General features: G+C 39.9%; 1 pseudogene; it reads right to left on the bottom strand.

The window, feature by feature from the left end:
- Window positions 1–787: 787 nt before the first annotated feature.
- LOC136131830 (single-stranded DNA-binding protein, mitochondrial pseudogene) lies at window positions 788–22114 on the bottom strand (annotated as a pseudogene).
- Between the last annotated feature and the right edge of the window lie 4439 nt (window positions 22115–26553).

The raw sequence follows: 26553 nt of genomic DNA, 5'->3' as shown, positions 1-26553 counted from the left end.
ATGAAGTTCTGCAGAAAGTTCACATTTAAGTAATGGGTAGAGAAAGGGAACACTACAATGAAGACCGTGAAGAAGTGGTCAGAGATTCTGAAGGAAAAACAAAACAGAAAGGACATTATCCATGTCTTTTGTTGATTAACTGGTGAACAGTGTCAGCTTCTTGTGATCTGGGAAATAAGATATGAATGGATAGATGGTTACTTGGATGTAGCAACTAGCGGGGCATCAGTGAGGACTGATGGAAAGAGCAGTTTCAGGTGGCAGGAATGGGGGTGGAGAGAGGTTCAGGCAGGAGGGGGATGAGATTCTGTGCATAGACATATCCAAGGCTACATCCAACACACAAACTATTGTGCTCAATGGCAAAATCAGTTGTTTGATTTTTTAAAAAAAATATTTATTTACTTGGCTGTGCCAGGTCTTAGTTGCGGCACGTGGGATCTTCAGTTGCAGCATGTGGGATCTATCTAGTTCCCTGACCAGGGATGGAACCTGGGTCCCCTGCATTGGGAGCATGGAGTCTTAACCGCTGGACCACTAGGGAAGTCCCAGTCAGTTGCTTGATTTATTGGACTTTTCAAGTACTTGAAAGCAAATTAAAATTTGTGTGCAGACTCAACCTTTGTTGGAGGAAAAAGAGAACTGGAAAGCAGCTTTTCTGGAGGGCAGATCTTTTTTATGGCAGGCACCATAAAATGGGGGTGCTGCCCCCCCCATGGGGGTGCTGCCCCCCCACTTAGTGCTGCCAAAGTGCCTGGTTGGGGCTTCTGGAAAAGGCAGGGAAGCACTAAGGGCCACCACTAGGTTGAATCTTCCCATCAGCCTTGAAAGGCATTAGAGATCTGAGCAACTGCTCCGCTGTATCCAAAATCGGGCAATTACCACAGGGAGGGAGGCTGAAACCTGGAAGAGAAGAAGCCAGGCCGAGAGCCTGAGAAACTGACTGGCCTTTTGGGAGCTAGAATTAGGATGGAAATTTGGAACTTGGAAGACTTTCTGTCTTTTTTCCCACTGTTTGTATTTTTTATAATTATTTTCTTTTTGCAAAAGCTTGGTATTCTGTAAAGTTCTCTAATCATGTAGAGCCAGCTTCTTTTTATCTCTCTTTCTCAGTGCCTAGCCTTATCGTGTGCTAAATAGATTTCACCATTTTATTTGCTTCGGGCTGAAGTGCTGACACCATATGTGACTTCTCCACATCCAACTCCAAGCTGCGCATTTCAAAGATAAATCACTGTAATTATTTATTCTCTTGAAAAGGAGCAGAAGGTGGAAAAGCCAAACTAATATGCACCTTTAGCCCACCCAAATGAAACTCTGGAACCCGACTGCTCTGAACCCTTAACTTTTGGCTCCCTAGTTCCAGATGCTCTAATAGTCTGAGATAATTGAGGTTTGTGGAACAAGTTGGGAAGTTTTACTTATTTTTCAAAGACTACCGACCACAGCTACTTATTTATTAGGATTTTTATTGAGTCCTACAGTGTCAGCTGTTAGGGCTGGTAAATTCATCAAAAACTCAGAAATAAACAGAAAACTAGAGGTCTAGAATTCAGGATGAGCTTTCAAAACCAGGACTAGGGAAGTTTTTCTTTGGTTGCTTTGTTTAGTTTTTAGAAGGCAATTTTTTTTCTCACTAGCAATTTTCTTAGGTAACTTAAAATGCAATCATAATCACCAACTTGGATCCCCTTCCCTTCCTGGTGGCAGAAAAAGAAGTTTATTAAAAATTATTTCCTATTCCAGTCTGAGGCAGAAAGAGAAGTTTTCTGGACAATTTTTTCTTTAGATGGATGGTCAGAAAAATGGCCCACGTAAGTACCTTGAACTGGCTTTGTAAGGATAACATGCATAAAGGTGATCACTGTTTTCTTCAGGAAATGTACCAGTGTCAGGGCCTTAATGTCAAATACAACCTCTTATCCCAACACAGTTGCCAAGTGCTGCTTAAAAAAATATAATTTTCTGCTGCAAAAATTTCTTGGTTCATTGCTGAAGAGTACTTTCCAGGCCTTTGGGAAAAACCGTGGTGGGTCAGAAGTGGTTCATGTTTTCCTTTTCCCTACTCTTGCCTTTTTATTTTAAACACTTTAAAAATGTAATCTCTTAATCACATGCTGCCCAAAGAAATCTTGGTGGAAAATGGGTTTAACCCATTTTCATATAAGCAAATTTTTTAGATGATGAAAGCTAATCATAGCGGAAGCCAAGAAAATAATATGCAGATTCCAATTCATTGAAGGTCAGTTTTTTAAAAGCTGATTTGTAGACTAACATGTCAAATTTATATGAATTTACAAAATTCACTATTTTCTTTTACAGAATGTTCAATTTAGCAAAATGTCAGCATTTCATATGGGAATCTTTCAGCTCTTACATTTTTCTTTTTTTCTAAATTAATTAATTTATTTTTGCTGTGTTGCGTCTTCGTTTCTGTGCGAGGGCTTTCTCTAGTTGTGGCAAGCGGGGGCCACTCTTCATCGCGGTGTGCGGGCCCCTCACTATCGCGGCCTCTATTGTTGCGGAGCACAGGCTCCAGACGTGCAGGCTCAGTGATTGTGGCTCACGGGCCTGGTTGCTCCGCGGCATGTGGGATCCTCCCAGACCAGGGCTCAAACCCGTGTCCCCTGCATTGGCAGGCAGATTCTCAACCACTGCGCTACCAGGGAAGTCCTCTTACTTTTTTCTTAACATACAAGTTTGTTTTGGATAAATTCTGATTTATTTTAGACAGTTTTACATTTGAAAATCAATAAACCTGCTAAGTTGGTCATTTGGCAAATTTTGATGAAAACTTGATGTGTGGTGACTAGATCAAGACACGGCCACCCTGTGTAGTGTGTACACTGCATAAATCCAGGGCACAATTCACATAGGCTATGAAATGAATGAGGCCACTTAGAGTTGTGTAACACGGAGACTCCAGACCTGAGCTAGATCCTAGGTCTGGTCCCAGCCAAGTGGCATGTTGGGAGCTCCATTAAACAAACCAGCAATTCCAGTCTAATTTGGAGGAGCATACATGTCCTAGAAGTTCAAACTAAGGGGATAAAGCAGGGCCATTAGCACAACTTGTAGGATGTGATAGAATCGTCTGGCAGAGATCTTTTAAATGCTTATATCCAGGTTATTCCCCAGACCAATTAAATGAGAATCTCTTGGTGGGATCCAGGAATGGACAATTTTCAAAAAGGTTATTAGGCAATTGCAATATGCAACTGTTGTATAGTAAAGAATTTGACTGGCATCTGTCCCTAGTTCCTGGAGGGGACACTCTAAATTCTTGGAATTCCCCCAGTGACAGGAGTGTCTTTGTTATTCATGGTGGGCCCTTGGATCACACCTATGGGTTTTTTTTGTTGTTTGCTTTTGTTTTTTAAGAAGCGGTTGGGTTTTATTTATTTATTTATTTTTTGGCTGTACCGCGTGGCATGCGGGACCTTAGTTCCCCAACCAGGGATCGAACCCATGCCCCCTAAAGTGGAAATGGAGAGTCTTAATCACTGGACCGCCAGAGAAGACCCCACATCTCTGTTCATACTCAGGAGATGACTCAGAATGGGGGCTGCTCAGGCCCAAAAGACCAACCATGGGGTCAGAGAGTTGAGTCTTTGAGGCACAATGATATTAGTACACGCTTTCAACCTCCAGGAAGGAGAAAGTTGAGTTCAGTCATGTGGCCAGTGATTCAATCAATTATGCCTGTATAATGAAACCTCAATTAAACTCTGGACACTGAGGCTTGGGGGAGCTTCCTGGTCGGTGAATACACTGATGTGCTGGGAGGGGGACATGTCCTGATTCCATGGCAAGAAGGCATGTAGACCCTCCCAGATCTCTCCCTATGTATTCTTCATTTGGCTGGTCTTTGGATACAAAGGATTTGTATCCTTTACAATAAAACTGTAATCATAAGTATAGCACTTTCCTGACTTCTCTAAGTCATTCTAGCAAATTATCCAACCTGAAGGGGTAGTAGAAACTCCTGAAATATGCAACCAGTTGATCAGAAGGGCAGGTAGCCTGGAGACCCCCAGACTTGCAGCTGGTGCCTGAAGTAAAGGCAGTCTTGTTGGGGACTTCCCTTAAACCTACAGAGTCTCATGCTAACTGTAGGTGCTTAACATCAGAATTGAACTGTAGTATGGCAGCAGCCACACTGAGAACCACTCTTCCAGGAAATGGTGGTTCAGAACATTGAGTGCCAGAATCAAATCATCCATCCAGGTCAAGGCAGGGGCACTATCAGGGTCCAACTAGGATGAGAGTGTGAGTATGGAAGGAGGTAGAGGGCAGGCAGGAATGAGATACAAGGGCTTGGCCTTAAAGTCCCTTATGGGAATGAGAGTAGATATTATGAACCAGGACAAAAGGTCAGTGTTGCAAAATGCCCGTATGTTGTAGCTTAGTGCTCAAAAAAATGAGCTCCATCGTCCCCAGAGGCAGAGGGTACAAAACCACAGGCTCTTTCCAACATCACCACCACCAGAAGTTATTGGAAGAAAGCTCTCCATTTAAACAGGACTCATTTTATGACTAGGGTGGAATTGAACTAGCACGTGCTGGAGTTATCATTGCTATGGCTGAATGGATCGAGAGTCAGTAAGTACACGATTTAAATAATTAAAATCCTTCCCGTAAGTGGCTTCTTAAAAAAGTATGCTTCAGGGATCAAAGATCCTGCATGTCGCGCCACGTGGCCAGAAAAAAAAAGTATGCTGAGCATATGATCATTTCAATATGTCTTGGTGTCTTGGATTTCTTGATATTTGAAGTCTGAATGAGAAGCTCTTGTCAAGGTTGGGTTGTCACTGAGAAAGGTGAACTGACTGGCTGGCTTCCAAGTGGTCTCACAGGGAGACATTTACCTTAATGCATTTATCACATTCCACAGTCTCTCTTAGCTGTCCAGATGCATAATTTCCATCCTGCCACCACTGTAGAGTTGATCCAACTTGGACAAGCCAACTCACACTGTGTAAACATCAGGTGTCTGAAGTACATAAACCAGAATACGTGTTAATTCCTAATACAACAATATGACTAGGATTTCTCTATACGTAAAGCTGCTTGGGAAAAAAAGGTTAGAAAAACATTTTATGGTGAGCATGCAGTGTATTTAGAGTGCCTCGTGGCCCAAAGCTCTATGAGATGTACGGCATCCATCTCTACCATGGGGCTGTGCACACCTGCTCTGTGACCAGCCTTCAGGCTCTCTGCGTGGCACAGGTAAGGCCCTGCAATACTTGCCTCTATGACTGTCCCTTTTCTTTGCTTTCTTTATTGATCAGTGTTCTCTGCTGATTGATTCTTCTTTCTTTAAATGTGTTGTTAACTTTAGTCAGGTTACTGTCAAATCTTGCGGGCCTGAGAGCCACTCTGTCTCTTTATCAAGGTGACTTTACCTAACTCTCCTCTGGTCCATCATGTAGTGATTTTATTTTGACTCTCAGAGGATAATTTTTTAAAATTATCTTTATTGTTTTCTTCTGATTTAAAAATGCACTTTTCATTGGAAAATTCAGAAATATATAAAAATAACTCATAATTCCACCATCTGGTAGAAACATATTTTTTACTTACAAAGTTTGTTTCTGCATTACTGTGTGTATTCTTTTTTTAAAAAAAAAACAGCTCTATTGATATAAAATTTACGTATAAAATTCACTCATTTTAAGTGTACAGTTCAATGATTGTTAGTAAATAGATGGAGCTGTGCAACCACCATCACGATCCAATTTTAGAAGATTTCCATCTGCTCAAATTGATCCCTCATGCCCAATTGCTGGATCCCCATTCATACCTCCAGCTCCAGCAACCACTAATCCACTTCTGTCTATAGATTTGCCTACCTGGACATTTCATAGAAATGGGTCATATAATATTTGATCTTTTGTTACGGGCCTCTTCCACTTAGCGTAATATTTTTGAGGTTCGTCCATGTTGTCGCATGTCCTGTTCCTTTTTTTACTGCAGAATTGTCTTCCATTATGTTTATAGCACATCTTATTTAACCATTCACTACTTGATAGAAGTTTGGATTGTTTCCACTTTTTGGCTATTATAAATAATGATGCTGTGAAGATTTATATGTGAGTCTTGATGTGGACTTAATGTTTTCAATCCTCTTGGGTAGATACCTAGAAGTGAAATTGCTGCACTATGTGGTAAATGTATGTTTAACATTTTAAGAAACTGTCAAGCTCTTTTCTAAAGTGGTTGCACCGTTTTAAATTCTGGCCAGCCATGTATGAAGTTTCCAGTTTTTTCATATCATTGCCAACACTTGGTACTGCCTGATTTTTTGGTTGTAGTTATTCTAGTGGGTGTGAAGCAGTATCTCATTACAGTTTTAACTTGCATTTTCCTAATAACTAGTGATGTTGGACATGATTTCATGTGCTTATTAGCCACTTGTATATAGTCTTTGGTGACATGTGCATCAAGCCTTTTGTCTATTTCTAAAATCCAGTTGTTTTCTTATTATTGATTTGAAAGAATTCTTTATATATTCTAGACACTAGTAATTAATCAGACATATAATTTGTAAATTTTTTTCTTTTTCTACAACTTATCTTTTCATTTTCTTGATGGTGTCCTTTGAAGCACAAAATGTTTTAATTTTAATGAAGTCTAATTTAGCATGATTTATACCTTGCTCTACGATCTATTTTGAATTTTTCTGGAGTATAATATGAGATAAGGATCTAAATTCATCTCTGTGCATGTGGGTATTTAATTATTCTAATATCACTTGTTGAAAAGACAAGTCACATTGAATTGTCTTGGCCCCCTTTTCAAAAATCTAATGATCGTAAATGCTTCTGAGCTACAAATGCTGTTCTATTGATTTATATGTTTTTTTTCTTGAATATCAATACCACACTGTCTTGATTGCTGTAGTTCTATATGGAGTTTTGAAACTGGTAACTTTGTTTTTATTTTTGGCAGTTCTACTCTGCTTTTTGAACAGTAGTCACCACTTGGTATGTTTTTTCTATTTCCTTTCTTGCTATCAGTTCCCATACCCGGTTGCTATCAGGGTATCCAATACTAGGACCCCCTTTTTCTTTTCTTCTCCTTCTCCCTCTTTTCCTCTTCCTCCTCCTCCTCTTCTTCCTTCTTTTTTTCACCAGCTCATCTTAGTTGTGCTTCACAAACATGCACTGCATTCCTACTGTATTCTGAGAGCAATGCCAGGCCCTATAGGGAGTGTGGAGAATGAGCATGATTTCCCTGGTTTCAAGGAGTCCTTTTAGTAGCAGCTTCTGGTTTAGAATCAAAGAGGGCTAAGGGTAAACATTTAGTCATCTTTTGAAAACTCTGAGAGACAGATGGTTGGACATACCGTGATTCCAACAACATAGCACAGAGCAGATGAGTTTGCGTTGGGAGGTGCCATGCAATTGTTCTTACATCTTGGGCTCTGCACTTTACACATCCCAGTTTTTTTTTTTTTTTGCGGTACGCGGGCCTCTCCCTGCTGTGGCCTCTCCCATTGCGGAGCAGAGGCTCCGGACGCGCAGGCTCAGCGGCCATGGCTCACGGGCCCAGCCGCTCCGCGGCATGCGGGATCTTCCAGGACCGGGGCACAAACCCGTGTCCCCTGCATCGGCAGGCGGACTCTCAACCACTGCGCCACCAGGGAAGCCCCACCAGCTCATCTTAATCATATACTTTGGTCTGGAAACCAAAGAACACTGTCTTACATCGATGTAATGCTTTCTGTTTCTCACATCATGCATGAGTTACCAACATAGAGAGAGGACTGGAAAATAACAACCCCTGGTATAGTTTCAGAATGGAGAACATGCTCTCAATCACTCCTATATTGATATATAAAGTTCATTATAAAGGAGGTGATAGTCCTGCTGTATTCTCTGGTCTTACCTCACCCAGGGAACTGAGTTCATATCTGGACATCACAAGCTCTTCTAGTAAACACAGCTTGCTTTCCCTCTGGGACACCAACTGTTTCCCCACCTAAGGCCATGCATTTCCAATAAAGATGTCTTTTTTCCTAACTCATGACCAATCAGCATATTGTGTTCTTTTGGTGACAGGGGTTAGCTCAAGGGAAAGCATTCGACACATTCATAGCTACTAATATGCAATGAGACTTTTTCTGGAATTCCTGAAAGATTCCCACTCTTCTCTACTAGACGTGAGATTGTAAGAAGGTAAGACTGGAACTCTTTAACCGTCTTGCTATCCTGAGGGAAAAGCCTGATTGAATTTCTTTCTTCGAGAAATGGAGCTGGGAGATGAGAGAAGCAGTGAATCCTTATTCTGGGGATCTTCTATGAGCCTCTGTTTCAAACCATGTCTTTTTTTTTTGTTTTGCGGTACATAGGCCTCTCACTGCTGTGGCCCCTCCCGTTGCGGAGCACAGGCTCCGGACGCGCAGGCTCAGCGGCCATGGCCCACGAGCCCAGCCGCTCCGCGGCACGCGGGATGCCCCCGGACCGGGGCACGAACCCGTGTCCCCTGCATCGGCAGGCGGACTCCCAACCACTGCGCCACCAGGGAAGCCCTCAAACCATGTCTTTAATGAAACTTATTCTGGAGTTTTAAATTATGTGAACCAGTAAAATCTCCTTTTTGCCTAAGCTATAGGTTAAACTGGGTTTTCTGCCATATGCAACCAAAATAGTTCTTACTAATTCATTTTAAGAGAGACACTGATAAATTAGACTAAGCCCAGAGAAGAATTGCCAGGGGGGTGAGTGTGACCGGAACTACGTCAAAGGGGGAGAAATCGAAGAGAGTTTGGCTTGAGGAAAGATGGCCTGGTGTGTATGTGTCCCAGGAAAAGAAGGATGTTAAAAGTACAGGAGAGGATACTAACGAAAGAGAAATATCTTCAAATATTTAATTAGAATTCATGATAAGAAGAACCTGGGAAACAAATTTCAATGCAAGGTGTTAACAATTTAATGTGTCTGAAAATTAAATAAATTGTGTTGATAACATGCTTGCTAAGTCTAGAAGCATTTTAAATCACTTATCAGAGATATTGTGGAGTAAATTCAATAGATGGCGTTTTCTGAACTTCAGTCATTTGAATATAGTCTTCACAATTTTGCCATGTGGGAAGGTGCAATTTGTACCATTTTTTGCTCAATGTTTTCTTTGCATCAACTCCTTTTTTGTCTAAATACATTTATTTTTTTGCGGTACGATGGCCTCTCACTGTTGCGGCCTCTCCCGTTGCGGAGCACAGGCTCTGGACGCGCAGGCTCAGCGGCCATGGCTCACGGGCCCACCCGCTCCGCGGCATGCGGGATCTTCCCGCACCGGGGCACGAACCCGTGTCCCCTGCATCGGCAGGCGGACTCTCAACCACTGCGCCACCAGGGAAGCCCTAAATACGTTTATTTTTAAATGAAACTTTAAATCACTACAAAAGAAAAAAGCTCTGTGCCTGTGATCTGGTCTCTGTTTGTTAAAAGGAAAATTAATTGGTTGGAGATATGGTAACACCCAACTGATCATTTCTCTTCCTCCTGTTAGAAGGATTGAAAGAAAATTGAATGGGAAATTTTTTTTCTCACTAAGCAATTCAGTGTTTTTAATGTCATACCTGTGTGCCACTTAAAATCATGAATCTATTCACACGTTTGGAAAGCCTACGGCGTGGGTGTAATTCATACCAGTGTTTTCCAATCTTTTTACAACTTGTCACACACAGAGAATGCTACTGTGTGGCACACTGGGGTAGACGAAGGTGGCTGCTTATCACTTGGCAGAGACAATGGGCCCAAGGGAGCAGACTCCAGCCCAGGCAGCACCCCACTCCCAGCCCACCTGGGGCAGAGAAGATGGATATATTGACACACAACTACTTCTTCCAGTTAACATTCTATTAAGAGTTTTTGCTAGAAGCCTATAATTCTATACAACTCACTCTCTAAGTTTCTGGAATTCAAACCTTCAGCTTGAAGTAGTTACTTTTTGTATGTATGTCTGTGAACTCATAGGCCGACTACAGCCCATCTCTGCACCTTCTGGAATATTCTCTCTTGGAGGATTTGGCATCTCCCTTTGTACATATGACAGAGGAGCAGCAGTGAAATCAAGTTGCTATGTTACAATGGGAAAACAAATCCTCCTTACTCCCTAACCACCAAATGAAACCACAGACAGCTTCTCTTCTTGGGCTATAAATAGGATTATAAATCCTTTTCTCCAACTGATACCTTGGAAAGTCTGACTCAGTAAAAATGTGGTGTGAGTGTGTAAAGAAACCTTTTTTACAATCCTTCTAATCTTACATGTATAAATGCACTATAGTTCTGAAAACAATTGGTTCATTCTAAACCAAGTAGATGAGCAGGTAAGAGGAAATCTCTGTCTTTAAGAGCATAGCTTTTGGCTGGGGTTACCTTATTTGGAAGAATTAGAAATGTTGCTAAGGCTCCCTGTGGCTCTATGACTGGCGAACATCTGATACCAGTTTACAGATTCCATGATTCACTAAAGGATTTTGGTCTGTTTCTACTCCTTTAGTCCCCTGTCTTTATCCTAAATATTTCCCCACAAACAGACTTCAGCATTTTCCTAAATGGACAGATTATTTCTCTGAGTATATTTGTGTGGGGTTTTGTTTTGTTTTGTTTTTGCATTGTCTTTTTTTTTTTCTAATTGTGGTGGTTTACTGTCACTGGTATTTTTCTTTTGAGTTCCTTTCTTGGGTGGGAGATCATTTTTGGCTTCAGACTGGAATGTCCCGGAATAACTGCTGTTTAAAAGACTACTTGTGTATTGCAGTTTTAAGGAACTCTTATGATTGAGGCTGAGATCTATCTACAGGCACCTAATAGAGTGGGAATATTTATACCTCTGATTTCTGCAATAAGAGTCCCACTACTTCAAAGTACATTTAGCCCAATTCTCTTCTCAGGCCTGGAAGATGCAAAGCAATAAATGGACACCTAGAGACTGAATGTTTTATGTCCCCCCAAATTCATACGTTGAAACCTAATCCCCAGTGTGATGGTATTTGGAGGTGGGGTCATTGGGAGTTAATTAGGTCATGAGGGTGGAGCCCTTATGAATGGGATTAGTGCCCTTATAACAAAGACCCCAGAGAACTCCCTTCCCCTTCTGCCCTGTGAAGACACAGCCAAAAGACAACTGTTTATAAACCAGACATCAAATTTGCTGGCACCGTGATCTTAGACTTTCCAGCCTCCAGAACTGTAAGAAATAAATGCTTGCTGTTTAAGCCACCCAGTTCATGGTATTTTTGTTGTAGTAGCCCAAATGGATTAAGACTGGATGTTACAGCAAGGGACAGGATTTTGATTCTCAGTGCTTTTCAATCATCTGAGGACCTTGGTAAAATGCAGATTCTGAGTCAGTAGGTCTGGAGTAGGGACTGAGAAATTGTCTTTCTAACAAATTCCTAGATGACGCTGATGCTGCTGGTCTAGGCACCATAGTTTGAGAACCATTGGTGTATAGTATTTCCCATATTGGCCTGAAGTTAAGGCTCATCAGAAGTGGCTGTTGTATAGACAAAATACCAAAATTTTCCCTGGGAACAGTGATTCAGAGGTCTGCTTTGGGACTTTAGTCCCCTGTTTCAAGAACTTCTTCATGCTCTGGTTCCAAACTACTTCTTGACCTGACCTACTGATACTCCTCTACTCTCCATTCATTCATTTTCCTCCCACCCTTCTTTCCTTTCAATCTCTCTCTTTCTCTCCCTTCCTTCTTCCCAACAAATATTTGTTTAACATGTCCTTGGGATTTATATCTGAATAAGAGAGACAGACTCTACCCTTACAGATAATAGACAAGTAAACAGATAAATAAACATAATTACAATTTGTGATACACGCTAAGAAGGAAGTAAATAGGGTGATGAGATGCAGAGGTATGGGGCAGAGGTGGGAAACCATTTAAGCCAAAGTTGTCAGGGGTGTTCTCTAAAGAAGACAGTTAAGCTAATATTCTTATTGAACCCTCCAGCCTACACCTCACTGCTTGCTGAATGTACCTGTTTTTTGCAGACACATTGCCTTTGTTCATGCTGTTTTTTTCACCATGAGTGTCATCTCACTAATCCCATCTGCCAATTAATTAAAGAGCAATCTAAATGCCACTGCCTTCATCCAGGTTCCCCCAGCCATATGTGATACCTCACCCCTCTGAGCTCCTAAAGCACCAATTATACTTCTGATCTTGTCTTCATATTCTGCCTTAAATTGTAGTTGTTTTGAGATAATAATAGCTGTATTTCTGAGGGTGCTTTATTAGATTGCATACATTATCTCAAATTACTCAACAACACTGGCAGGTGATCTTGTTATTTCCATATTACAGGTAAAGAAACTGAGACTTGGAGAAGCTAAGTAATTTGCCCAAAGTCACACAACAAATAAGCGACAGAGGTGAGATTCAAAGTATGCCCTCCCAGTTGGTCTGTTTTATCTCCTGTAGCAAATCTTAAGCACCATGAAGGAAATGACTATTTTATCTCTGTATCTTTTTTTTTTGCTGTGCCTCATGGCTTGTGGAATCTTAGTTCCCTGACCAGGGATATAAGTTGGGGCCCTCAGCAGTGAGAACATGAAGTCCTAACCACTGGACAGCCAGGGAATTCCCTGTATCTTTATTTATTTATTTTAAAAGATTTATTATTTATTTATTTATTTTATTTATTTTTGGCTGCTTTAGGTCTTACTTGTGGTATGCAGGATCTTTGTTGAGGCATGTGGGATCTTTCATTGAGGCACATGGGCTCTTGGTTGTGGTGCGTGGGCTTCTCTCTAGTTGTGGCGTGCGGCTTTTCTCTCTCTAGTTGTGGTGTGCAGGCTCCAGGGTGCATGGGCTCTGTACTTTGCGGCACGTGGGCTCTAGCTGAGGAATGCGAGCTCGGTAGTTGTGGCATGCAGGCTTAGTTGCCCCGCAGCATGTGGGGTCTTATTTCCCTGACTAAGGGAACTAAGGGATTGAACCTGCGTCCCCTGCATTGTAAGGTGGATTCTTTACCACTGGACCACCAGGGAAGTCCCTCCCTGTATCTTTAAATTTAAAAAAAATTCAAGTTGCAGAAAAGCCCTAACATTAGTGTAACACTAAAGAGAAAAAAAATTAAAAGAGAACAGAATTCCCTTCCCATCTTGTATTAGTTTGCTAAGGTGCTATAACAAAGTGCACATTTTGAGTGGCTTGAACAAGAGAAATTTTTTTTAACATCTTTATTGGAGTATAATTGCTTTACAATGGTGTGTTAGTTTCTGCTTTATAACAAAGTGAATCAGCTTTACATATACATATATCTCCATATCTCCTCCCTCTTGCATCTCCCTCCCACCCTCCCTATCCCTCCCCTCTAGGTGGACACAAAGCACCAAGCTGATCTCCCTGTGCCATGCAGCTGCTTCCCACTAGCTATCTAGTTTACATTTGGTAGTGTATATATGTCCATGCCACTCTCTCACTTCGTTCCAGCTTACCCTTCCCCCTCCCCGTGTCCTCAAGTCCATTCTCTATGTCTGCGTCTTTATTCCTGTCCTGCCCCTAGGTTCTTCATAACCATTTTTTTTTTTAGATTCCATATATATGTGTTAGCACATGGTATTTGTCTTTCTCTTTCTGACTTACTTCACTCTGTATGACAGACTCTGGGTCCATCCACCTCACGACAAATAACTCAATTTCGTTTCTTTTTATGGCTGAGTAATATTCCATTGTGTATATGTGCCACATCTTCTTTATCCATTCACCTGTCGATGGACACTTAGGTTGCTTCCATGTCCTGGCTATTGTAAATAGAACTGCAATAAACATTGTGGTACATGACTCTTTTTGAATTATGGTTTTCTCAGGGTATATGCCCAGTATTGGGATTGCTGGGTCGTATGGGAGTTCTAGTTTTAGTTTCTTAAGGAACCTCCATACTGTTCTCCATAGTGGCTGTATCAATTTACATTCCCACCAACAGTGCAAGAGGGTTCCCTTTTCTCCACACCCTCTGCAGCATTTACTGTTTGTAGATTTTTTGATGATGGCCGTTCTGACTGGTGTGAGGTGATACCTCATTGTAGTTTTGATTTGCCTTTCTCTAATGATTAGTGATGTTGAGCATCCTTTCATGTGTTTGTGTATCTTCTTTGGAGAAATGTCTATTTAGGTCTCCCGCCCATTTTTTGATTGGGTTGTTTTTTTTTTGATATTGAGCTGCATGAGCTGCTTGTATATTTTGGAGATTAATCCTCTGTCAGTTGCTTCATTTGCAAGTATTTTCTCTCATTCTCAGGGTGAACAAGAGAAATTTATTGTCTCACAGCCCTACAGGCTAAAAGTCTGAGATCAAGGTGTCAGCAGGACCTTCCTTCTGAAGGTGCCGGGAAGTATTGTTCTGGGTCTCCCTCCTGGTTTCTGGTAGTTCCTTGGTTTAAGGCAGCATAACTCTGCTTTTCCATGGTGTTCTCCTGTGTGTGAATCTCTGTGCCCAAATTTCCCTTTTTTTTTTTCTCCCTTTTTATGAGGACACCAGTCACATTGGATTAGGAGCCCATCCTACTGACCTCACCTTAACTTAACTAATTATGTATGTAAAAATCCCATTTCCAAATAAGGTCACATTCTGAGCTACTATGGGTTAAGACTTCACATATGAACTTTTAGGGGATACAGTTCAACTGTGGACAAAGTGTCACTGCCTGCCTTGTCATCAAGGCATCAGCCACTGCAGCCACTCCTCTGCAGTGCACACTGAGGGATTCGGGATGAAGAAAACTGGACACTGGCCCTAGATAGATAAGGTGCACATCAAAGGAACGATTTCAATGAGCCCAGACTCTCGCATCTTCCCATACATAGAAAAGTGCTAAATTCATTAACTTGAGATGTCTGTTTTTTCTTTAATTAACAGTAATCTTTTGATGTTCCAACTATGTGCGCTTTTTTTTTTTCTTTTTGCAAAAACTCCTATATACCCTGATTCCTCCCTTACCTCTTCCGAACAGCCCCTTAGAGCTATCTGAGAGGGTGTCCGCCAGGCTTAAGTCCTCAGTATGCCTGCTGAATAAAACATAATTCTCAACTTTTAGGTTGTGAAGGTTTTTCAGTCAACACAACCCATAACACGTTTCTACTTCATAGCTTTAATGCTGATCCCTAACCTAGAGAACCTGATGTAGTTCTCCTATTTGTCCTTTCCCAAAGCCAACACTGCAGAGGGGTCAAATTATCAATTTAGACAAGTTTCACTGTGCCAAAATTGAACCTATTTCTAGCTTCGATCTCTAATAGATGTAGCTGTCCTACAGTCACTCCAGCTCCAATGTTATTGAGTTTTCACATAAGCAAAAGAGGTCACCTACATAACACCAAAAAGTTGGTCTGCCTTAAGCTGTGATAACTTGTGATTCCTTCTGCCCCTCACTAAAGGGGTGTGTTGATTTCTGTGTATAACATTACAATATCTAGCAGTTATGTTTGACGATGCTTAAAATACTTAAACCTTTATTTCAAAATCGGTTTAACTTAGTAAGTTAAACTGGGCATAAACCTTTTCGTGTCCCTCATTTCTTGTTAGTAGGAAAAAAGCTTCATCCTCCTAGACCTTCCCTAAGTTCCAAAGAGCAGATTCAAACAGTTACTAAATAGGGAGGAGAAGTAATGCAGAAACAAAAGAAGAGCTGTCAAGGAACAACGGTGCAGATAAAGCAGGGTCCTGGTTCCTCCTCAAGGGATATACGTAGTATTATCTTCGAGTTCTTCTACATGAACTAAAGCCCCTGCCCAGGTAGAGGACAGTAACTGCAGGTTGAGCTCAAGATTCCTGGAACACAGCCCTGTTACCTCACCACCAACCAATCAGAAGAAAGTCACACACTCTTAGCCCTCACACCAAATTTTGCTTATTAAAAACTTCTCTCCCAAAGGGGACTTCCCTGGTGGTCCAGTGGTTAAGAATCCGCCTTCCAATGCAGGGGATGCAGGTTTGATCCCTGGTTGGGGAACTAAGATCTCACGTGCCACAGGGCAACCAAGCCTGCACACCAAAACTAGACAGAAGCCTGCGTGCCACTAGAGAGAAGTCCGCATGCCACAACGAAGAGCCTACGTGCTACAATGAAGGATCCCAGGTGCTGCAGCTATGATCCAATGCAGCTAATAAATAAATAAGTAAATATCTAAAAAATAAAAAAAATAAAACTTCTTCCCCCAAACCGCTGGGGAGTTCAGGGTTTCTGAGCACAAACCACCTGTTTTCCTTGCTTGGCCCTGCAGTAAACCTTTCTCTGCTCCAAACTCCGACGTTTTAGTTTGTTTGGCCTCACTGTGTGTCAGGCACACAAACTTGCATTCAGTAACAATATTAATATCAAGAAATATTGCTAATCAAGAAAGAAGTGCTGCTGGTAATTTAGGAAGCCCTAAATGCGAAATGGCCTATACACAGTACGTCATAATGCAAAATAGGTTAGAATGTTGCAAAGTCAAATTTTTAAAGTCCAATCAATCACAAAGCACAGGGCATGTAAATGTTAACAATACTGACTAGGCCAATAGGGCATTTTGCTTAATAGACTACAGAATTCCTGAGGCGAGAGATTCTGTCATCTGACTCAGCTTTGATCCCCAACAATGCCTAGCTCAGGGCATTGCACAGAACAGATTTTGATACATTAAATTGAATGAAGTTTTTTAAAATGTGGCTTATCTCCTTAACAGAGATAGGAAGAATTCAAAGTTAAATTTAAGAAGTAAAAAAAGTAAAACTCTACTTGCCAGGAACTGTTCTAACTACAGAGACTGAAGTAGACTCTATTATCTCCATCCTAAAGATAAAGGAACAGAGAGATTAAGTAGCTCACACAACTAGGGAATAATAACTGTGGGAATTCACACCTAGGGAGTTTACATTTAAAACCATTACAGGGCTTCCCTGGTGGCTCAGTGGTTAAGAATCCACCTGCCAATGCAGGAGACACAGGTTCGAGCCCTGGTCTGGGAAGAGCCCACATGCGGCAGAGCAACTAAGCCCGTGTGCCACAACTACTGAGCCTGAGTGCCTAGAGCCCGTGCTTCACAACAAGAGAAGCCACCACCGCAATGAGAAGCCTGCACACTGCAATGAACAGTAGCCTCTGCTTGTCGCAACTAGAGAAAGCCCGCATGCAGCAATGAAGACCCAGCACAGCCAAAAATAAATAAATTTATTAAAACAAAAACAAAAACCATTACAGTCCACATTCTCAACATTGTGCTGTATGTCAGTTAAAAACACTGGTGAATAGCCAGAGATCCAGAGCTTCCTTTTCCCTAAGGAATTCTTCAACTGAGCGGTTTGCTGTCAGATTACCAGTGTATTGCTCCTGTTGAGTTCAAGAAATACACTGTAGGGATTATGCATTCCACCTTTGGCATTACTCTATATCTAGGTTCAAATTTTGGCTTTGGCATATTGTGCTACCAACTTTTCCAAACTCAGTTTCATCATCTGTAAAATAAGGCTAATTATTTCTACCTCATAGAGTTGTGATTTCATGTTTAAAGCATTTAACACAGTTCTTGGTACATAATAAAAACTCAATAAACGATATCTACAAAGTATACTTACTCTGTGAGTAATATGTCATTGTATGAATATACACAACTTGTTTATTCACTGTTGATATATATTTGGGTTGTTACTATTGACTATTACAAATAAAGCTACTAGGAACATTCTTATACAAGTCTTTGTATGGACTTATGTTTTAATTTCTCTTGGGTAAATTCCTAGAGTGGAAGAGGAGATATAGTCTTAGTTTTTATGAAATTGACAAAATGTTTTCCAACGTGGTTGTACCATTTGATATTCCCAAGCAGTGTATGAGAGTTCCAGTTCCTCTACATTCTTATCAACACTTGGTATGGTCAGTTTTATTTATTTATAGAATTTGTGTGTGTGTGTAGTAAAAAATCATAAATTGACCATCTTAACTATTTTTTAGCATACAGTTCATTAGTGTTGAGTATATTTACATTGTTGTGAAACATCTTCAGAACCTTTTAATCTTGCCGAACTGAAAATCTATACCCATTAAACGACTCCCCTTTGCCCCTTCTCCCCAGCCCTTAGCAACAACTATTCTACTTTCTGTCTCTATGAATTTGACTACTTTAGATACCTCATATAAGTGAAATCATACAGCATTTGTCCTTTTGTGACTGGATAATTTCACATAACCTAATGTCCTCAAGATTCATCCATGTTGTAGCATGTGACAAGATTTCCTTGCTTTTTAAGGTGGCATAGTATTCCATTGTATGTATATTCATTTTGTTTGTCCATTCATCTGTTGATGGACATTTTTGTTGCTTCTACCTTTTGGCTATTGTGAATAGTGCTGCTATGCACATGGATGTGCAAACATCTCCTAGACTATGCTTTCAATTTTTTTGGATATATATCCAGAAGTAAGATTTCTGGATTATATAGTAGTGCTATTTAAATTAAAATTGTATGAGTAATTAAATTAGTAATTAATTTAAGGTAATTAATTAATTAAAGTAGCAATCAAAAATAATATGAAGAGCTGCCAAACTATTTTCCAAGGTGCTTGCACCATTTAAAAATCCCACCAACAGGGCTTCCCTGGTGGCGCAGTGATTGAGCGTCCACCTGCCGAGGCAGGGGACACGGGTTCGTGCCCCGGTCCAGGAAGATCCCACATGCTTGCGTACCGCAAAAAAAAAAAAAAAAAAAAAAAATCCCACCAACAATGCATCAACTTCTCCACATTGCTGTCAGCACTTGTTCATTTCTTTCTTTTTGTCTTTCTTTCTCTCTTTCTTTATTTCACAGTAGCCTTCTCAATGAATATGAGGTTATCTCATTGTGGTTTTGATTTGCATTTCTTTGATGATTAGTGATGTTGAGCTTTTTTCATACACTTGTTGGTCATTTGTCTTTGGAGAAATATCTGTTCAAGTCCTTTGTCCATTTTTAAAATTGGGTTAACTGATTTTTTTGTTGTTGTTGAATTGTAGGAGTTCTTTATATATTCAGGATATTAATACCTTATTAGATATAAGATTTGCAAATATTTTCTTTCATCCCATAAGTTGCCTTTTCACTCTATTGATCATGTCTTTTGATTAAAAATGTCTTTAAGTTTGATGTAGTCCCATTTGTCTATTTTTTGCTTTTGTTGCCTGTGCTTTTGGTTTCATATACAAGAACTGATTACCAAATTTAATGCATGAAAAATTTCCCCCTATATTTTCTCCTAGGAGTTTTGCAGTTTTAAGTCTTATGTTTAGGTCTTTATTCCATTATGAGCCAATTAAGTGCCCAACTTCATTATCTCTATGTGAATATCCAGGTTTCCTGGCACTATTTGTTGAAAAAACTGTCCTTTTACCATTGAGTGGTCTTGTCACACTTGTCAAAGATCATTTGAGCACATACTCAAGGGTTTATTTCCAGGCTCCCTATTCTATTTCATTGGCCTATCAACACTGTTTTGATTACCATTTCATAATATGTTTTTAAGGCAGTAAGTGTGAGTCCTCCAACTTTGTTATTTTTCAAAATTATTTTGGCTATTCAGGGTCCTTTGTGATTCCATATGAATTTTAGGATGACTTTTTTCTATTTCTGCAAAAACTTCCATTGAGATTTTGATAGGGATTCCGTTGAATCTGTAGATCACTTTGGGTGGTATGGACATTTTAGCATTATTAAGTCTTCCAATCCACAAACATGAAATGTATTTCCATTTATTTGTTTCTTTTTAAATTTCTTTCAACAATGTTCTATAGTTTTCAGTGTACTTGCATTTCATTTCCTTAAGTATATTCCTAAGTACTTTTTGATGTTATTGCAAATGCAATTGTTTTCTTAATTTCCTTTTCCAGTTGGTAATTGTTAGTATATAGAAATGCAACTGATTTTGGTGAGTTGATTTTATATCCTGCAACTTTGCTGAATTTATTAGTTCTAACAGGTTTGTGTGTGTGCGTATGTGTAATCTTTAGGGTCTTCTACATAAAAGATCATGTTATCTGCAAACAGCTAATTTTACTTTTTCTCTTCCAACTTGGATGGCTTTTATTCCTTCTTTTTCTTGCTTGATTGCACTGGGTAGTACTGACAATACTATGTTGAATAGAAGTGGTGAGAGTGGGCATCCTTATCTTATTCTTGATCTTAGAGGAATAGTTTTCAGTCTTTCACCATTGAGTATGGTATTAGCTATAGGCTTTTTGTATATTGGCTTTATTATGTTGGCGGTTTATTATGAAGGTAATTTCCTTCAGTTCCTATTTGGTTGAGTGTTTTTACATGAAAGTGTGTTAGATCTTGTCAAATACTTTTTCTGCATCAGTTGAGATGATTATGTGCTTTTTGTCCTTCAGTCTGTGAATTTGGTCTATTACATTGATTGATTTTCATATGTTGAAACATACTTGCCTTCCAGAAATAAATCTGGCTTGGTCATGATGTATAATCCTTTTAATGTGCTGTCGAATTTAGTTTGCTAGCATTTTGTTGAGGATTTTTGCATTATAGTCATCAGGGATATTAGTCTGTAGTTTTCTTATAGTGTCTTTATTTGGCTTTGGTATCAGGGTAATGCTATCCTCATAGAATGAATTTGGATGTGTTCCCTTCTGCTCAACTTTTTGCAAGAGTTTGAGAAGAATAAGAGTTAATTCTTCTTTAAATGTTTGGTAGACTTCAGTAATATCAGCCGGTCTTGAGCTTTTCTTTGTTAGGAGAGATATATCCATCTATCTCTCTCTGTATATATCTCCTTGTCATTAGAAACTATAAAGAATATACATGATTTGGAAATCAGACTGTACCAAACAATGGCCAAAGAAGAATCATCCATTTTATGCCTTCTCTTTTTTTAAAAAAAAGTTTTTTAACATCTTTATTGGAGTATAATTTCTTTACAATGGTGTGTTAGTTTCTGCCTTATAACAAAGTGAATCAGTTATACATATACATATGTCCCCATATCTCTCCCCTCTTGGGTCTCCCTCCCTCCCACCCTCCCTATCCCACCCCTCTAGGTGGACACAAAGCACCGAGCTGATCTCCCTGTGCCATGTGGCTGCTTCCCACTAGCTATCTATTTTACGTTTGGTAGTGTATATATGTCCATGCCACTCTCTCATTTTGTCCCAGCTTACCCTTCCCCCTCCCCCTATCCTCAAGTCCATTCTCTAGTAGCTCTGCGTATTTATTCCAGTCTTGCCCCAGGTCCTTCATGACCTTTTTTTTTTTTTTTTAGATTCCATATATATGTGTTAGCATACGGTATTTGTTTTTCTCTTTCTGACTTACTTCACTCTGTATGACACACTCTAGGTCCATCCACCTCACTACAAATAACTCAATTTCATTTCTTTTTATGGCTGAGTAATATTCCATTGTATATATGTGCCACATCTTCTTTATCCATTCATCTGTTGATGGACACTTAGGTTGCTTCCATGTCCTGGCTATTGTAAATAGAGCTGCAATGAACATTTTGGTACATGACTCTTTTTGAATTATGCTTTTCTCAGGGTATATGCCCAGTAGTGGGATTGCTGGGTCGTATGGGAGTTCTATTTTTAGTTTTTTAAGGGACCTCCATACTGTTCTCCATAGTGGCTGTATCAATTTACATTCCCACCAACAGTGCAAGAGGGTTCCCTTTTCTCCACACCCTCTCCAGAATGTACTGTTTGTAGATTTTTTGATATATTATTGGCTATAGTGTTTGTTGCTTGTCTCTTCGAATTATTTTTTACTTGTGCATTCACTTGCATCTACTTTCCCTTCCATATAAATTCGAGACCCTTTTTTCACATACTATTATGCCAAGACTCTGTGACCTGGCCAGAATACAGATATTCTGTGCCATGTTGTCTTGACTGACATTGCCCATTTGGTATACCTTACTTTCCCCTGATCACCACATCTCATTTACTGCTAGAGAAAATACTGTTGCTGGATTTTTCCTTTCCACCTGTCTCATGACAGAGTCCTGACCCACTTGCCCTAGTAAGGGAACACAATTCAGAGATCTTTTGAGAACCAAACTGCTAGCTATTTGAGACTCATCTTAAACTGATGAAATACCTGTAATACAGGTTTTTGAAACATGGCTTCTATTTTTTTCTTACCATCTTTAGTCTTTCCTGATGCTCTAGACCTGACATCAGAGAGCTGGGAGATCTGTTGGGAGGTTTTTGTTTACTGATTCAATCTCCTTACTGGTTATTTGTCTGTTCAGATTTTCCTTTTCTCTGTGATTTAGTTTTGGCAGGTTGTGTGTTTCTAGGAATTCTTCCATTTCTTCTAGGTTACCCAATTTGTTGGCAGCTGTTCATACTATTCTTTCATAATCCTTTTTATTTCGGTAGCATTGGTTGAAATCATTTCTGACTTTACTTATTTTTTTCTTTAACTAAGGGTTTCTCAATTTTACTGATCTTTAAAAAAAAAGCAACCCTTAGCTTTATTGACTTTTTCTATTTTTTTCTATTCTCAATTTCATTAATTTCTGCTCTAATCTTGGTTATATCCATAAGATAGTAATTTTATGTTACGTTTTTTATCATAATTTTAAAAATTTAAAACATTTTTTAAAAAAGAGATGAATTTCCCTAGGGGAAGGAACAAGAGCGAGGAGAAGGGTCCTGAGAAAACTTTTGGAGACTGATTGATTTTCTTGATTGTAGTAATGGTTTCACAAATATAAACATATGTCAAAACTCAACAAATTGTACATTTTACATATGTATAGTTTATTGTATGTAATTATACCTTAATAAAGCTATCAAGTTGCAGATTTCTAAAAACAAGTCAAATATTTAAATTTGCAGGCATACGTTATTCCAAATGATGTTTTTTCTAAGTGTAGTCTATTCAAAATTCCTTCACTTAAAAGTCAATATTTGATAGTATTTGTCTCTTGCACTTTGCGTGTTCCTGGTTCTCCAGTTTTGATCCTGATCTGCTATTCAATTCTGAGCCCGTCACTCTCAGTTTCCTTTGGTAGAGGCAGCACTACAAGGGACTGAAGTTCAACAGAGACATACTCGCAACCATTTTTCAATTAGACTCTTTCATCATCATATTTTCAGATAGATATTCATCCCATCAAAGAAGCTTGTATCTATGAAATGATCTTTTTCTCTTAATTTTTAAAAGCAGATAGTGTTTATGACACTATTGCAGACACTTCATATGTTTAACTTTGGAGATTTATTTTTCAAGAGCTTTATTTATCAACAATAAAGCCAGCAATGATGTTACACTACCCCAGATGGCTTTAAGATGCTGTGTTGCTGAAACTGTACAGTTTGTCACAGATGTGACTACTTTTACACTAGTACTTTGAAAAATCTACAACCCCTCTTTGTTAAAGCAACTAAACCTAAAATACTAATATGTGCTCTATAATATATGAAAGATGTTTTACGACAGGCAGACGTATGGGCAATTTGGCATTTTTCTCTTTGATTCTTAATTATTACCAATGTAATCATACCAGGTTCAATGTAATCACAAGATTCTTCCCTGTTTTTGCCTTCAAAACTAGAAATTCCCACTTTTTCATCTAATTGATTTCATTATATACTCCACCACCTTGTACACCTACAGCAACTCCAAATTCACCTAGTGGTTTCATCTCCAATTTAAATTTACTGGCTCCAATCATCCCTGTTGAAGGCTATGGCTGCAACGTAATTTATTCAGCATTTTATTCAAAAGATATTTATTGAACATCAAACTACATGCCAGGGCTCTATACCAGATACATGGTAGTGAATAAGGAAAAACATAATCACTCTCATGGAATTTATAGTCTAATTGGAAGACAGATATTGAACAAGCAATTATAAGATTGATGAGTGTAACTATAAAGGAAGTACAGAATGTTTGCTATGGGAACATTCCTTTTTCCTCTGGGCTTCATGGGGCAAAACCACTAGGTTAAAAATGAGCATGTATTCCTTCCAACTCCCTGCTCCTGGCAACCCACAGGAAAGATTCCACATAGGGAATATCGTGTCAAGAAGTAGAAACAAGCCCCTGTGACTAATTTTTTTTTTCCTTTTTAGGAAAGTAGTAGCATGCTTCCTAACAAGAGGCATTCTTCCGGCTTAGCTGCTGGCTGAGCAAGACTAGGTATTTATAAAAATTCTCCTAGTTTTCTCTTGGTGGCTACAGCTGTCCCCCATATTTTATACGCTATCCCTGTCTGGGAGATACCTAGAAACACCCTCAACAAAAGATCCCGTTCCGATGTTTTTAAACAATAGTTCAGAGAGTTGTTAGACCATATCTACAAATTGGTTTCATGAGAGCCTTAAGGAGAGTTTTTGTTTTCTTTTGTCTTAGATTTCTTGACATACCTCGGAGCTCTCAGAGAAAAGACTTTATTGACTTTAAGGCTATGTTTACAAGTCAACAGCTCAGAAACATTTTTGCTATGAAAACCATTTGGTGGCTCTACAAGCACAGGTAAGCTTGTCAGAGAGTAAGTAAATGAACAACTTAGGCATCTTCTGAAAGATCAGTGGGTCCAAATTCAACCCCAGTGTCAACAGCAGCCGAAACAACAGAAAAAGAGAGTCACACCTGGTTAAAAATACAAAAGAGAGATAAGATGCTTTTCAAAAAGGCTAACCTAGGATTATCTTTCAACCAGGGCTAAACCAAATAGAAGATAAATTACATGTTTGCATGCAGAGCCCTATCGTATTCATGCAGACCCAGAGTCCAGGCCTGCTTAAGTGAGTTGCTTTTTCTCCATGTTTGTCACCCCACATCCCAGTTCACAGAGGAGGGGAGAGGAGTTTGGGTACCTGCCACTCAAGTCTTCCCCCAGCCCTCAGCTTCCTAACATCCCTGGTGCGCAGGGGTGGATCTGTGAGACTAGTTCAGCATTTTGATTGAGTCTCTAATTCTTCTGGCTGACAAGGACAAAAAACTGTGCTGGCCATAGACCTAGAATAATCAGGGAGCACATCTGCGTGAATATTAGCACCTTATGGTGGAAAGAGCCCTGAACCTTGGGAAAATCACGTAACCTCTCTGGGTCTCATTTTTTCCTTGTTTTAAAATGGGTTAGATTAGAAGCCTGCACATCTGACTCACTCGGGATACTAGTTAAATGTAGGTATTTCTGGCCCATCCTTGCAGATTCTGATGAGTGGTCTGCCTTGAGGATGGGGGTGGGAGATAGGAGTTGGGCTAGGGATGGGAGTGTGGATTGAAATCTGTTTTCTAAGAACTCTGCTGGTAATTCTGCTGGGTGGCCAGTCAAATTCTGTTGTAAATTTTTCAGGGATGATTTCAGAAAACCACAGAGTTAATATTCCACAAGGAACACACTAGTATTGTACTATGTAAAGTATTACAGTCTGTGCTGAAAGACAATATTTGGTGCTCTTTCCTCCCATCTCACAAAGACTGATCTGAGTTGGCCCCAAAGTTATAAGTAGTAGTAGTAGTAGTAACAATAACAGTAATAGTAATATTAAAACTTATTGCATGCCAGACACTGTCCTAAATACTTCATAGGTCTTCATACAATTATCTCAACAACCCTGTGAGATAGAGTATTACTATTATCCCCATTTGACAACTGAAGAAGCCAAGGCACAGAGAAGTCAGGTAACTTACTTATGGTAACACAGATAGCAAAATGGACCAGTTAGGGGCTTCCCTGGTGGCGCAGTGGTTGAGAGTCCGCCTGCCGATGCAGGGGACACGGGTTCGTGCCCCGGTCCGGGAAGATCCCACATGCCGCGGAGCGGCTGGGCCCGTGAGCCATGGCCGCTGAGCCTGCGCGTCCGGAGCCTGTGTTCCGCAACGGGAGAGGCCGCAAGAGTGAGAGGCCCGCGTACCGCAAAAAAAAAAAAAAAAAAAAAAAAAAAAAAAAAAAAAAAAAAATGGACCAGTTGGATTCAGGCTGGCTCAGAGGAACTTTCTGTCTGAAGAAACCCAAGTAGCTTCCCTGTAACATTTGGGGGCAGCATGGTTTTATGGAAAAAGCCAAGGCTTTGGTGTCAAGCACTTATTCAAATTCTGGTGCAATTACTCATTGCTTGTGTGGTCTCGAGTGACCTTACTAAAATACCATAGGCACTAAAATACCATAGGCTGGGTGGCTTAAACAACAGACATTTATTTCTCACAGATCTAAAGACTGGGAAATCTGAGATCAAGGTGCCAGCCAATTTGAGAGGCCTCTTCCTGGTTTGCAGAAGGCCATCTTCTTGCTGTACCCTCACATGGCTCAGAGAGAGAGGGCTCTGGTCTTTCCCTCTTCTTATATGGGCACTAATCCCATCATGGGGGCTCCACCCTCATGACTTCATCCAAACCTAATTATCTCCCAAAAGTACCCCCTTCAAATACTATCACATTGGGGGTTAAAGCTTCAACACAGGACTTTGAGAGGACACAACATTCAGTCCATAGCACGAAGTTTCAAATTTTTTAATCTGCAAAATATATATCACAGCTATTTGTAAGGTTTGAAAATAAAATGAAATAAAATTTTTATAAGGCCATAGCTCACTCTCATA

This window comes from Phocoena phocoena, chromosome 12 (genome assembly GCF_963924675.1).
Source record: "Phocoena phocoena chromosome 12, mPhoPho1.1, whole genome shotgun sequence".
NCBI lineage: Eukaryota > Metazoa > Chordata > Mammalia > Artiodactyla > Phocoenidae > Phocoena > Phocoena phocoena.
The sequence above is the reverse complement of the archived record's forward strand: the minus strand, read 5'-3'. Positions and strand labels throughout refer to the sequence as shown.